At 45.8% G+C, this 14,996-nt stretch overlaps 1 protein-coding gene across 3 annotated transcripts in view; it reads right to left on the bottom strand.

Moving 5' to 3' along the window:
- The window catches only part of CIMIP1 (ciliary microtubule inner protein 1), a 559,204-nt gene that overhangs the window by 36,598 nt on the left and 507,610 nt on the right, over nucleotides 1-14,996 (bottom strand). The gene's annotated exons all lie outside the window — the stretch shown is intronic.

Raw genomic sequence — 14,996 nt, 5'->3', positions numbered from 1 at the left:
TGTGAATCTGAAAGAGAGCTAAGCATACCGACCTTTTACCATGCCCCCGGTGTGGGGAGGAATGTAGGTCATGCATTTCAGCAAGCTGAATTAATTTCTGAACAGTGGGAGAGAATTAAAAATAATAATGGCAGAGAAGGCAATGCACATTATTCCACCCTCAATTTTATCCTGCCAATCAAATAACAAGGGAATGCTGACTTTATCAGAATGCTCTGTAAAACTAAGGCTGACTATCCGGTGTCAACCTTGTTCATGTTTAAGCGCTTAAGTACATACAAACTCCTAAATATCCTTAAATATCCTTAAAATCAACATGACTTTCCCCCTATTTGTGTTCCTGTCAGTCCAGTTGTGCCTTATTTCAAGTTCCCCCAGTGTGGGGAAGTCTAACACATCTGGAAACCATTGTTGTTTTATTATATGAAGAAAGAATGGATTCAGGAGCAGGCAGACTGTATCCAGATGATTCCAATTTAGGAGCTAACTATGCTAGAGAGAGCCACCACAATGAAAGACAATGGTTTCACGTTCTATATAATCCATTTGGCGTAATCTTAAATTGACTATCCCTCTTTCTTCTTGTTGTGAGAAACAAAAGGACATCCTTGAGCCACCTGGGAACTGTGCACTTACTGTATTTTTCAGAGTATAAGACGTTCCAGAGTATAAGACACACATTAGTTTTTGGGGAGGAAAACAAGAATTTTTTTTTTTGCCTCTGCCTATCAGCATCTATCGGCATTCATCTGGTTGGCATCTTTGCAGCAAACAGTCTGGTAAGCTTCGGCACATTATTGCAGCCTGATTCAGCCCGAGCAGTTGATTGGCAGTTGGATCGGCTGATACCACCAATCAGCTGTTCCAGACTGTGGGGATTGCCAGAGCCCATCGCTGCCTCTGCGTGTCACTTTTTTGGCCTTTGCCACCTGGAACTGGCCAAAAATGCGATGCATGGAGACCAAAAATGGGGTGTGTGGAGGCCAAAAACATGACGCGCAGAGGTCAAGAACGTGACATATGGAGGCAGCGATTGGCGGAGATGTGCTGTGGCGATCCCTGCAGCCTGGAACAGGTCTAAAATAGGGCGTGCAGAGGCCGAAAACATGAAGCATGGAAGCCGAAAATGTTTGAAGGGTTGGGGCCAGTAGGTTGGCAGGGCTTTGGCAATATTCGGTGTATAAGATGCTCCACAATTTTCACCAACTTTTAAGGGGGGAAAGTTGCATCTTATACTCTGAAAAGATCACTAGCTAGTATCCATCAACTTGTTTACCAGTTATATTCAAGTGATGACTCACAACTGACCTATACTGTGAACATTTAAACTCAACAGCAGAAATTAAAGTCAGTAGATGCAAGAAAAATATAGTGTTCTCTTCAAATCCCGAAAGATGTGACATGAAAGGGAATGGGAACATTATTCCCACAAGCAAGCTTCCTTCTCAGTCAGTCACTAACCCAGTCAAATTTAGGTAGAAGATTGTCGAGAACATATCCATGAATAGTCAGAAGTTGTGAAAGCAGAGCTGCTTAACTCATTCATTGCACCAGCCTTCATGCAAAAAGAAACTATAACTTAACCTACAAAAAAACCAAAACACAACACCCTGTAAAAGACAGAGTAGAAATAAAATTTATAAGAGAACACCTGTCTGATCTTGATGAATATAAATCACCGGGACCTGGCAGATTACATCCCAGAGTTCTGAAGGAGCTGGCAGATGGTATCTCAGAACCATTGTACCATGTCTTTAAAAAATCCTGTAGCACCAGGGAACTACCAGAGGATTGGAAAAGAGCTAATGTAATTGTCATCTTCAAAAAAAGTGGGGGGGGGGAAACAGACCCAAGAAACTACAGACCAATCAGCCTAACATCAATACCTGGGAAGATACTCGAAAAAAATAATAATAATAAACCAGATCTGTGAATATCTATAAACAAGTAAAATTATAACTAGTGAGATAGCATGGGTTTGTTAAAAACAGATCATACTAAACCAAAGTTATTTCATTCTTTGACGAAGTAAATAAATTAGTAGACCAGCGAAACATGGACATAGTATACTAAAAATTTAGCAAGGCATTCAACAAAGTAGACCATAACCTACTTCTTGATAAATTAGAAAAATGTGGGATAGACAGCATCACCACCAGATGGATTTGTGGAGGGAAGTAAGCAGTGGGGTACAGCAAGATTCTGCCTTAGGCCCAGTATTCTTCAATAGCTTCATAAAATGACTTAGATGAGGAAATAGAAGGGGAACTCATCAAATTTTCAGATGACACTAAGCTGGCAGGAATAGCCAATACCCCAGAAGATAAGCTCAGGATCCAAAAACATCTTGACAGATTTGAACAATGGGTCCTATCCAAAAGTATGAAATTTATTGTGGAAAAAAGCAAAGCTTTACACCTAGGCAGGAAAAATCAAAGGTACAAATACAGATTAGGTGAATCCTGGCTCAAAAACAGTAACTGTGAGAGGGACCTTGGAGTCCTAGTGGACGATCACATAAACATGAGCCAGCAGCTGAAAAAGCTAATACAATCATCGGTTGTATAAACAGAGGCATAGAATCAAAATCACGTGAAGTATTAGTACAGCTTTATAAAGCCTTAATACGACCACACCTGAAATACTGCATCCAGTTTTGGTCACCAAATTACAGAAGAGATGTTGAGGCTTTGGGAAAAGTACAAAAAGAGCAGCTAAGATGATTAAGGGCCTGGAGACAAAAACATATGAAGAACGGTTGCAGGAATTGGGCCCCTTGTCGACTCCCCTTGTCGAAATGTGCCCACCGACTCCCCTTGTCGAAATGTGCCCACCGGGTTTCCGAGCATTCCATCAACCGAGGGCCCAAGGTAGGGGTGGGGGGGTGGCGGTTGTTATAAAAGAGAGTCTAGAACCGAGGGAGACCACTGTACCTCAGATAGCCAGTTGTGAATCCCTCTTTGTGAAATGGGGTCATAGGGTGCAGGTGGGCTTGTTGATCACGTACCTGGCTCCTTGCTATGTGACTACAGCCCTGCCCGAGCTGCTGGAGGTGCTTGCCGGGGTGGTGATTGAGACCCCCAGACTTATAGTCATGGGGGACTTTAACTTACCATCAACCGGCTTGTCATCAACGGCGGCTCGGGAGTTCATGGCCTCCATGACGGCCCTGGACCTGACACAAATAGTTGATGGCCCTACTCACATTGGGGGAGGCACACTGGATCTGATTTTTATCTCTGGACAGTGGTTAAATGATCTGGATTTAGAAGATTTAATTACCGAGCCATTGTCATGGTCAGATCATTTTCTCCTTTGTCTAGACTTTTGGACCACCACTCAACACCGCAGGGAGACGGGACCAACACGCTGGTTCCGTCTCAGGTGCCTGATGGACCCGGAGAGGTTCCTTATGGAGCTTGGGCCACTTCCTGAGGATCTGGCCCACGGCACGGTTGAGGAGTTAGTTGCAGCCTGGGAACGGGCCACGACTGGCGCTTTAGACCGTGTCGCGCCTTTGCGGCCTCTGACCCGGTGCAGATCTCAACCAGCCCCTTGGTTCTCTGAGGGGCTGAGGGAGATGAAACGCCGGAGAAGACGACTAGAGAGTGCCTGGAGATCCAGCCGTTCCGAGGCTGACCGGACACTAGTTAGGTCCTATAGTAGGACTTACCTAGTGGCACTGAGGGAAGCGAAGCGTTCTTACGTTTCCTCCCTCATTGCGTCAGCAGATAACTGCCCGGTGGCCCTGTTTCAGGTGACCCGCTCCCTCCTTCATCAGGAGGTGCGGGATGACCCCTTACAGGGCCGTGCCAAGGAGTTTAGTGGTTATCTATACGATAAAATCATTCAGCTTCGGGACGGATTGGATCAACAGTGGGTAGATCCAGGTGAGGGGCTGGAGACATGTCTTGTTGAGACTATTTGGGATGGATTTGACCCTGTGACTCCCGAGGACATGGACAGGTTGTTGGGGCGGTTGAATGCCACCACATGTTTATTGGACCCGTGCCCCTTCTGGTTGGTGCTGGCCACACAGGAGGTGACACGAGGTTGGCTCCAGGGGATTATAAATGCTTCTTTGATGGAGGGTGTTTTCCCCGCCGCCTTGAAAGAGGTGGTGGTGAGGCCCCTCCTCAAGAAGCCCTCCCTGGACCCGGCTGTTTTAGGAAATTATTGCCCTGTCTCCAACCTTTGCTTTGTGGCGAAAGTTGTTGAGAGTGTGGTGGCACGTCAATTACCCCAATACCTGGATGAATCTGTCTATCTAGACCCGTTCCAGTCTGGCTTCCGACCCGGGTACAGTACGGAGACGGCTTTGGTCACGTTGCTGGATGATCTCTGGAGGGCCAGGGACAGGGGTCATTCCTCTGCCGTGGTCCTATTAAATCTCTCAGCAGCTTTTGATACCATCGACCATGGTATCCTGCTGCACCGGTTAGGGAGTTTGGGAGTAGGAGGCACCGTTTACTGGTGGTTCTCCTATCTCTCTGACCGGTCGCAGACGGTGTTGGCAGGAGGGCAGAGATCGACCGCGAGGCCCCTCACAGGTGGGGTGCCGCAGGGGTCGATTCTCTCGCCTCTCCTGTTCAACATCTATATGAAGCCGCTGGGTGAGATCATCAATGGCTTTGGGGTGAGGTACCAACTGTAGACTGACGATATGCAGCTGTACTTCTCCACCCCAGGCCATCCCAACGAAGCCATCGAAGTACTGTCCCGGTGTTTGGAAGCTGTACGGGTCTGGATGGGGAGAAACAGGCTCAAACTCAATCCCTCCAAGACGAGGTGGCTGTGGATGCCGGCACCCCGGAACAGTCAGCTGCAGCCGCGGCTGACTGTTGGAGGTGAATCATTGGCCCCAGTGGAAAGGGTGCGCAACTTGGGCGTCCTCCTGGATGGACGGTTGTCTTTTGAAGATCATTTGACGACCATCTCCAGGAGGGCTTTTTACCAGGTTCACCTGGTCCGCCAGTTGCGCCCCTTCCTTGACCGGGATGCCTTATGCACGGTCACTCATGCTCTGGTTACCTCTCGCTTGGACTACTGTAACGCTCTCTACATGGGGCTCCCCTTGAAGAGTACCCGGAGGCTCCAGTTGGTTCAGAATGCAGCTGCGCAGGTGATAGTGGGAGCCACACGTTGCTCCCATGTAACACCTCTCCTGCGCAGTCTGCACTGGCTACCTGTGGTCTTTCGGGTGCACTTCAAGGTGTTGGTGACTACCTTTAAATCGCTCCATGGCTTAGGGCCAGGGTACTTATGGGACCACCTGCTGTTACCGAATACCTCCCACTGACCTGTACGCTCGCACAGAGAGGGACTCCTTAGGGTGCCGTCCGCCAAGCAATGTCGGCTGGCGGCCCCCAGGGGGAGAGCCTTCTCTGTGGGGGCTCCCACCCTTTGAAACGAACTTCCCCCTGGACTCCGGCAACTGCCGGACCTTCGGACTTTCCGCCGAGAGCTGAAGACCTATTTGTTTGTTCGCGCAGGACTGGCATAGGATTTTAATAGGATTTTAATTAGTTTTAATGTTTTAACATTCTATAATTCGGGGTTTTATTTTAAATGTTTTAATTTGGCCATTTGTATAATAAGTTTTTTAATTATGGTTTTATGTGTATATTGCTGTTGTTTTTTTATTATGGCTGTAAACCGCCCTGAGTCCTTCGGGAGAAGGGCGGTATAAAAATTTAATAAATAAATAAATAAATAAATAAATGGCCAGTCTAGAGAAAAGGAAGACTAGGGGCGAATTAAGGAAAAACTTCCTAACAGTGAGGACAATTAACCAGTGGAGCAGCTTGCCTTCAGAACTTTTAGGTGCTTCATACTGAAGGTTTTTAAGAAAAGATTGGACAGCCATTTGCCTGAAATAGTATAGAGCAGGGGTCTCCAACCTTGGTCCCTTTAAGACTTGTGGACTCTAACTCCCAGAGTCCCTCAGCCAGCAAAGCTGGCTGAGGAACTCTGGGAGTTGAAGTCCACAAGTCTTAAAGGGACCAAGGTTGGAGACCCCTGGTATAGAGTCTCCTGCTTGAGCAGGGTATTGGACAAGAAGACCTCCAAGGTCTTTTCCAGCTCTATTCTGATTGAAAGTTATCATGGTGATCAACTTCCCAGCAGATTGAAAAATTTCAGTTAGGAGACTGCAGACATTTTAGACCAAGGCTGTCCAACCTGTGCAACTTTAACACTCGTGGACTTCAACACCCAGAAATCCCAAGCCAGTTCTCTTTTGAATCAAGCCAGATCCAAAAACGCAGGAGAATTCCTTGGCACACTGACAAATCAGTCATTAGCAGGCAAGCTGAGATAAGCTTCATCTGCAGCCCGTTGAAAAAAAGGAACCAGCCAAAGGTCAGAGAAAGAGGCTGTAACAGCTCTAAGCAGCCCCTTCCTCAACACATGACTATTAATTAACCACCAGCTCAATAGGAAGCAGCATCAGACAAACAGCAGCAATCAAGGAAGAAACAATACCCCATTCACACAGAAATAAATGAAGAAACAATACCTCATTCAGAGAGCAATCAATGAAGGAACAATCTCCCAATCAACAATGGGAGGACAAGAGCCACATATAAACAGCCGGACAATTACCCCTATCCTGGACATGATAGTTTTTACCTCCTTGTGTTCTGCAAAAAGCTTCTAACATCCCATATCCCAGTATTTCTCAAATGATGAGTTGAGATCTCCCAGGAGTTCATGTCCACTTAGAGCAGGGGTGTCAAACTCAAGGCCCGCGGGTTGAATCTGGCCTGCAGGGTGCTTAGATCTGGCCCGTGGGACTGCCCTGGAAACAGCAAAGGACTGGCCTGCGGTGCCTCTGCCAGTGAAAACGGAACTCACGAGGGCCATGCACAGTCCTCCCGAGCTCCATTTTTGCTGGCAGAGCGCTCGGGCCACCATAGGCGCCCCCAACACGGGTGACATCGAGCTGGCCACACCCACTCTGATGCGGTCCTCAATGAAATCGAGTGTGACACCCTTGACTTAAGAGAGTCTTTGCACATTGTTTTAATTCTAGATGTAGAAACCTCACTCCAAGCTTTGCTCTCCATTTTGCCTTTCAATGGTTCCACAGAAGACAATCACAAAGTTTGAGAACTCCCCTTGTGCCCAGGTAGTTCTGTATGACCACAATAGGGACCAGAATTCCTGTTGCTGAGCAAAGGAGTCACACTCACTTTTATGGTCTTTTTGCCACAGCTGTTAAGTGAATCATGTGATTATTAAGAGAATCCAACTTCCCCTATTGACTTTATTTGTCAGACGAAGGTTGTATATGGCAACCACATGACCCTGTGAAACACATGCCAGTTGCTGAGTGCCCAAATCCTGATCAGGTGACCACAGAGATGCTGTAATGGTCATAAGTATTTATTTATTTATTATTTATTTATTAATTAAACTTTTATACCGCCCTTCTCCCGAAGGACTCAGGGCGGTGTACAGCCAAGATAAAAAGCAATAAGTATACAAAGTTAAAAATCAATTTAAAATACCTATTCAATAGTGGCCGAATTAAAACCGTCAAATTGACCAACCTAAAATACCCCATATAAAATTACAGAAGATTTAAAAATTTAAAATTTAAAATTTAGAAATTTAAAAAATCTAAAAAATCAGTCCAGTCCCGCTTGAATGAATAAATGAGTTTTTAATTCCCGACGAAAGGTCCGAAGGTCAGATATTTGGCGCAAACCGGGGAAGGTCGTTCCAGAGTAGGTGCTCCAACAGAGAAGGCCCTTCCTGGGGCCGCCAGCCGGCATTGCTTGGCGGACGGCACCCTGAGAAGACCCTCTCTGTGAGGCGTGCGGGTCGATGGGAGGCATAAGGTAACAGCAGGCGGTCCCGTAAGTACCGGGCCCTAAGCCATGGGCGCTTTAAAGGTGGTACCCAGAACCTTGAAGCGCACCCGAAAGACCACAGGTAGCCAGTGCAGACTGTGCAGGAGTGGTGTTACCCGGGAGCAACGTGGTGCTCCCTCAATCACCCGCGCAGCTGCATTCTGGACTAGCTGAAGTCTCCAGGTGCACCTCAGGGGTAGCCCCATGTAGAGAGCATTGCAATAATCCAGGCGAGAAGTGACGAGAGCATGAGTGACCGTGCATAAGGCATCCCGGTCCAGAAAGGGGCGCAACTGGCGAACCAGGTGAACCTGGTAAAAAGCTCTCCTGGAGACGGCCGCCACATGGTCTTCAAACGACAGCCGTCCATCCAGGAGAACGCCCAAGTTGCGCACCCTTTCCGTCGGGGCCAATGACTCACCCCCCAACAGTCAGCTGCGGGCTGGCTATGAGGGCTGGCTACATTTTTCAGTGCTGTTGTAATTTTGAATGGTTAATAAATGAATGGCTGTAAATTGAGGATCACCTGTGTACATTCTAGCATTTCATTATTAAGACAAGGATTATAATATTTTGGACGTATTGTGCAAAAGCTGTCTATAGAAGCCTATAAAGCTGGAAAAGTAGGGAAAGAGAAGAAGAAGATGACCAGCAGTGAAGAGGATGAACTTGATTATGGTGACAATGGATCCATCACTGGTAGAGCTGAAGGCCCAGGCTAGAGACAGATCACCCTGGAGAAGGCTTATCTATCTTTCCATTTATTATATTCATTGTGACTTCTCAGGCTGGGTTGTTGCACTTGTTATTAGTTTCTTCTTCTTCTTTTTACCTTCTGTTGTTGTTGTTCAGTCACTAATGTCTAATTCTTCAGGGACAGGCTCCCCTATCCTCCCCTGTTTCCTGGGGTCTGCCCAAATTCATGTCCACTGTGGCGGTGACACTATCTAACCATCTCATTCTCTGCTGTCCCCTTCTCCTTCTGCCTTGAATCTTTCCCAACATCAGGGTCTTTTCCAATAAATCCTCTCTTCAAGGGGTGGGCTTCAAAAATTTTAGCAAGGGATCCTCTGCTCGGTTGCTGGGTGGGCATGGCCATGGTGGGTGTGGCCTATTCAGCCTCCTGCACCATGGGAAGGGGGTTGTTTTTGCCCTTCCTGGGCTCCAGAGGCTTTCCTTGAGCCTCCAGAAGGGCAGAAATGTCTTCCCCAGGCTCCGGAGGCCCTCTGGAGGCAGGAAACGGGGCCATTTCCGGCCTTCCCAAACTTCCAGTAGGTCTGTTTTTCACCCTCTCTGAGGCTCTGCACATGCCCTCCACTTACCTGTATCTAAAATGGGCCATGTGGGGACTTCTGGGAGGGGTGGGCCGGAGTGGGCGGGGCCAGACAGGAATGGGATTTGAGGATTTTCAGAACTGCACAGAATCTTAGCTAGAGGTTCTCCCAAACCCCTGCAAAATCCCAGCAGCCCACCCCTGCTCTCTTCTCATTAGGTGGCCCAAGCATTTGAGCTTCAGATTTGGTATCTGTCCTTTCAAAGAACAATCACGGTTGATTTTCTTTAGGATTGGCTGATCTCCTTGCAGTCCAAGGGACTCTCTAGTTTACTCCAACCCCCCAGTTTGAAAGCATCAACTCTCCGGCACTCAGCCTTCCTTATGGTCCAGCTCTCACAGTTATACATTACGACTGGGAAAACAACAACTTTGACTATACAGTCCTTTGTTGGCAAGGTGATGTCTCTGCTTTTTTAATATGCCGTCTAGGTTTTCCGTAGCTTTCCTCCCAAGGAACAAGCATCTTTTAATTTCATGGTGCAGCTGCCTTCTGCAGTGATTTTGGAGCCCAAAAGCATAAAATCTGTCACTGCTTCAATTTCTTCCCTTTCTATTTGCCAGGATGCGGTGGGACAGGATGCTATGATCTTCATATTTTTTTTAATGTCCCGTTTCAAGCCAATTTTTGCACTCTCCTCTTTCACCTTCCTCTTTAGTTCTCTTTAGTTCCTCTTCACTTTCTGCCATTAGAGTGGTATCATCTGCGCTATCTGAGGGTTGTTGATATTCTATCCGGCTTTTTGTAAATAAACAAATATTTCCCATTCAAACAAATGTAGTTTATAATCTACTTTCCACAAGTAGTAAAATCTTCCTTCAACATGTCAGGACAATTAGTCACAGTGATATGAAAGCAAAGACCCCATATGAGAACGGGGTTCTTTGTTGATAGATAGGAAACATTAAAGCTCTTCTACAAAACAAAAGTTTATTTCTTGGGGGGGGGCAGGAGGAAATTAATGAGCTCTAAGAACAGAAACAAGGAAGATTATTAATTAAGATGACTTCAGCATGAAGGATAATTAATGCAGCCTAAGGGCCTTCCCCAACTGCCGTGTGAAAGAGCTATCCACCCATCCTTGAATTGGCAGAGAACGATACGGCCATGAAATTGGCTATCCTGATTGCTGATCCTTATCCTGCTTCTGGTGTGTCTATTCTGACCCACTGCTAATGGAGCTGTCCTGATTTCGCGTGCGGTGCATGATAAGGAAAACAATTGTTTGGTTTCCTCCAGCTTTGCTGCCCCTCTCTCTTCTGCACCTCACCAGCTTGCAGGAAAACTTCTGCCAATTGTACTGTTCTAGCAGAATAGACTAGAATAGAATAACACAGTTGGAAGGGACCTTGGAGATCTTCTAGTCCAACTCCCTTCTTAGGCAGGAAACCCTAGACCATTTCAAACAAATGGTTGTCCAATCTCGTCTTAAAAAAATCCAGGGTTGGAGCACCCACAACTTCTGGAGGCAAGTTGTTCCACTGATTTGATTGTTTTAATTGTCAGGAAATTTCTCCTTAGTTCTAAGTTGGTTTTCTCCTTGATAGATTTCCACCCATTGCTTCTTGTTCTACCCTCATGTGCTTTGGAGAATAGTTTGACTCCCTCTTCTTTATGGCAGCCCCTGAGATATTGGAACACTGCTATCATGTCTCCCCTAGTCCTTCTTTTCATTAAACTAGACATACCCAGTTCCTGCAACTGTTCTTCATATGTTTTAGCCTCTAATCCCCTGCAACCTCCCTGTCCATCAAATTGTTTCTTTAACAGTACAGAATAGAACAGGGTTAATTTCAGTGTTGGGATTCCAGTCATTTAACAACCGGTTCTCTGCCCTAATGATTTCTTCCAACAACCAGTTTGCCAAACTGCTCAGAAAGTTAACAACTGGTTCTCCCAAAGTGGTGCGAACTGGATGAATCCCACCACCGGTTAGTTTCATTACCCAAGTACGTAGCTGTGTTTCATCCAAAATAAGACCCTGTTTTATATACTTTTTTGCCACCAAAAAAAGGCACCAGGTCTTATTTTCGGGATGTGTGTGTCATCCATTGCGCACATCACCCCCGGCCTCCTTTTCACTGTCAGAGGCCTTCAGGAACTTCTTCTGCAGCCGGCAAGGCTGACAAGGCTTTCCTGAAGGCCTCTGCAGCCGATAACAGAGCAAGATCGATCCGGAGCTCTGTTATCAGCTCCAGAGGCCTTCAGGAAAGCCTTGCCAGCCTTGCCAGCTGCAAACAGGTGTTGGGGTGTGTGAGGTCTGGCTGCAACTGTCCAAAGGTAAGTAGTAGGGCAGCTCCACCCCCTATTCCCACCCAAGCTTAATTTTTAGTTGTCCACCCTGGAGTGGGTGGGGTCTTGATTAGGGCTTATTTTGGGGGTAGGGCTTATATTGGGCTCATGTGTAAAAATCAAGCTAGGACTTACTTTCAGGGTAGGTCATATTTTTGGAGAAACACAGTAATATTATCCATGCTCTCCTTTATTGGTATTTATTGCTAGTCGGAGTGGTGTATGTGCTTGCTTTAATTGGGATATAGAGATTAGCTGGGTGACCACTGAATGAAAAGCAGCCTATAGTTATTTTCCAACAATTTAACCATTTCAACTGTTTCACTGTTATACAATTGTCAGCTTTAGAAGCCATATTAGCCCCGGAAGCTTCCATGATGCCACCTTCTCATGTGTGGGAAACTAAGAGGAAGGATTTAGTAGAGAGAATGTATTTAGACAAAATAGCATTCTTCCTTTCGGTCAAGGTCAGGACAATCCTGCATCTGGAGAAGGGGTGGTCAGAGTGCTGTCTCGAGATGGGACGGATGGTGATTGGAGCATGTGATGGACTGATGAGTGAGGGGATGGTTTTGGAGGTTTTGATTTATTGAGGGAAACCCCGGAACTCTCACATTCGGGTTTTCCCAGATGTGCCAGTATACCTACTCTAATAAATGGAACTTTGAGAAAATGTTTGCCTTGGAGTTTTTAATTGGAGTTGGGGTTTTCTGGAATGCTGACAACAATTCTATTTCAGCCTTGCGCTAACCTGACAAAGACCATGGAATGAAAGCACTTATACAACCATTGTCCAAGGGAATCTAGCACTATTTATGCAATTTTGACATGCTACTGACAAACGGTTGCTGGATCCAACCCTTTAGGACTATTACCCCAAGGGGCAGCAAAGGCTGACCAAGGACCAAAGGGGAGTCTGCTGCATAACCACAATTGGTCACCTTGCCAATAAGTACTATATTACTGATAATCAGAGAATATTCCAAAAATAAAATAAATACAAAATATTTTACATCATGGTGGCTATTGGATGCTCTTAGTTTGATGGGAGAAACACTACATTTCCTGGGATTCAGCTAGCACTAGCACTAGACTTATATACCTCTTCATAGTGCATTACAGCCCTCTCTAAGCAGTTTACAGAGTCAGCATATTTCCCTCTACGATCTGGGTCCTCATTTTACCAACTTGGGAAAGGATGGAAGGCTGAGTCAACCTTGAGCCAGTCAGGATTGAACTGCTGGCCATCAGCAGAGTTAGCTTGCAATAGTGCATTCTAACTACTGAGCCACCACAGCTCCTAAGGATGACTTCAACCTTTCTCATTCTTGGGGCAGAGTTTGAGATGGTGTCTAGTGATTACAGACCACAGAAATTGACGTTCTCAGGCAACGTTAACAGAGTTGTTAATGCTTGGAACTCACTACCTGACTCCATAGTCTCTATTCAAAATCCCAAAATCTTCAACCAAAAACTGTCTACTATTGACCTCACCCCATTCCTAAGAGGACTATAAGGGGCGTGCATAAGAGCACAAAAGTGCCTACCGTTCCTGTCCTATTGTTCCCTTCATTATATCAAATTAACATAGCTGTTGCATACTTTTACCTATATATATATATATATTTCTTTCATGGTGTGCTGTTTTTATTTATGACGATGTTTGTGTATACTGTTGTGACAAAGATGAATAAATTTAAAAAAAAACAAAAGCGTCTGGGTTATGTTGAGATGCCAGAGAGCAGAGGCTCTTCCTCGACAGCACGGGCAAACTCTGGGGAGTTTGTGCTTCATCCGTCAAACACATCTGGAGCACATCAGCTGGGGAAATGTGCCGATCCCTCAATTTTAGTAAACACGAAAGGGGTTAATGGATAATCTAGAGGAGGGTGTGGGAGGAGAAGGAGGCACGGAATAAAGATTGAAGCGCCTTCTTCATCTCAGCCCCCGCTGCTGTGCTTGTTAGGTTGAATTACTTCCCTAATGCACGTGGAATGTCCTCTCTCCCATAACACTTTTAACATCTGGGGACTTACCCTGCTCAGCAATCCACAGCGAAAGAAAGCAATGCTTTGATTTGTTCTCTTGCCAAGGCCCTTTTGGCTTTGTTCCTGAGCCAAAGCTGAGAAAATGTCGGGGATATTCAAGGTGGAGCGTTTCCCTTTGAAAGGATGGTCTTTTCCCCCTCGTGGCCACGCTTGCCACCCACAGAGGGGAACAATGGAGGCAATTATGTCCGCGTGCCTCCATGCTGCTCTACATCCGAGGAAGCACAAAGGGGCTGAAGCCTGTTTTGCCTAGACCATCCTGGGGAAGGGATAGATGCAGCTTTTCATGCTCATAAGAGAAAATAAATTACGACGGCAAGCCACAGCTGTTTAAACGGATCGTATTGTCCTCCGTCTAATCTCCAAATCCATGTGGGTTGTTTTTTTTTTGGGTTTTCTTTTGTTTAGCTTTTTTTTTTTTTTGATGAGCAAGCTATTTCTTGCAAACGATGCACAGAAAAGCTGAGGTCCAGATCCCTTTTATTTACAGACTGCCAAGCGCACGTGTTATGCCAAAGAAGCAAACTGCAGACGCAACGAAGGGCAAAGAATACAGGCAGGTTTCCTTTCCTTTTGGGAAACATTAATGTGCCCGCAGGCCTTCTTTTTCTGGGTCTCTGGAATTCCCTCATTGTAAGCATGGTGGTGCAATAAAACACGATGAATCTCTACAGATAGAAAGTTGTTTCTTTCTTCTTCTTCTTCTTCTTTTTGCTTGATCCTGGGGAGCTATTCCTCAGAAAACCTGATGGGATTGCTTTAGTTTATGAAATATATGATCACTTTTCATAAAAAGCTGTAATAAAAACATTGTAATAAATCTAGATTGGTCTTTCCCAAAATAATGCTCTCCAGGGATGCTATTCACTTACCTCTGCAAATATGAGCATGCACAGAGGGTCAAAAACGGGACGCGATGACGTCCGGGCAGGTAAGCGGAGCCTCCCCCAGGAGCTGCTACCTGTTCGCCTGAACTGGATAGAACTGGCTGAATACCACCACTGGTGCTCTCCCAGCGTGCAGCTCCCAGAATTTTGAGATAATAACTTCAAAAACCATTCCCACACTGTCTACAAACAAACAAACATGCTAACTATAAATTCTGGAAGTCAGAATCCAACACATCTGGAAGGCATTGGAATTGCTGGTCTATGAAATGCAACATTAAAGTGAGGAATGCATGAAAACTTGGGGGAAAAAATATCTTGTTTCTTTTCTTTTACTTTGTCTGTTTTGTGCTCCCACCAGTTCCTGCTTGCAGGGAAGTGGTGTATTTCTTGCAGATTTTCCCAATGCACTACTGTTACACTGATGAACTGAAAATTTTGGGGACTCCTGATTTAAACAGATCTGAAAAAAGCAGCTGAAACAGACAAGGGCTCGCACCCTCTGATCTTTTTTCTAACATGATGAGGTCAGTAAGCCACGATACATAAAACTTTATATCTTAGAGTACAATAACTTCT

Source organism: Ahaetulla prasina, chromosome 3 (assembly GCF_028640845.1).
Source record: "Ahaetulla prasina isolate Xishuangbanna chromosome 3, ASM2864084v1, whole genome shotgun sequence".
Taxonomy (NCBI): Eukaryota; Metazoa; Chordata; class Lepidosauria; order Squamata; family Colubridae; genus Ahaetulla; species Ahaetulla prasina.
This window is presented reverse-complemented; position numbering and strand designations above follow the sequence as displayed.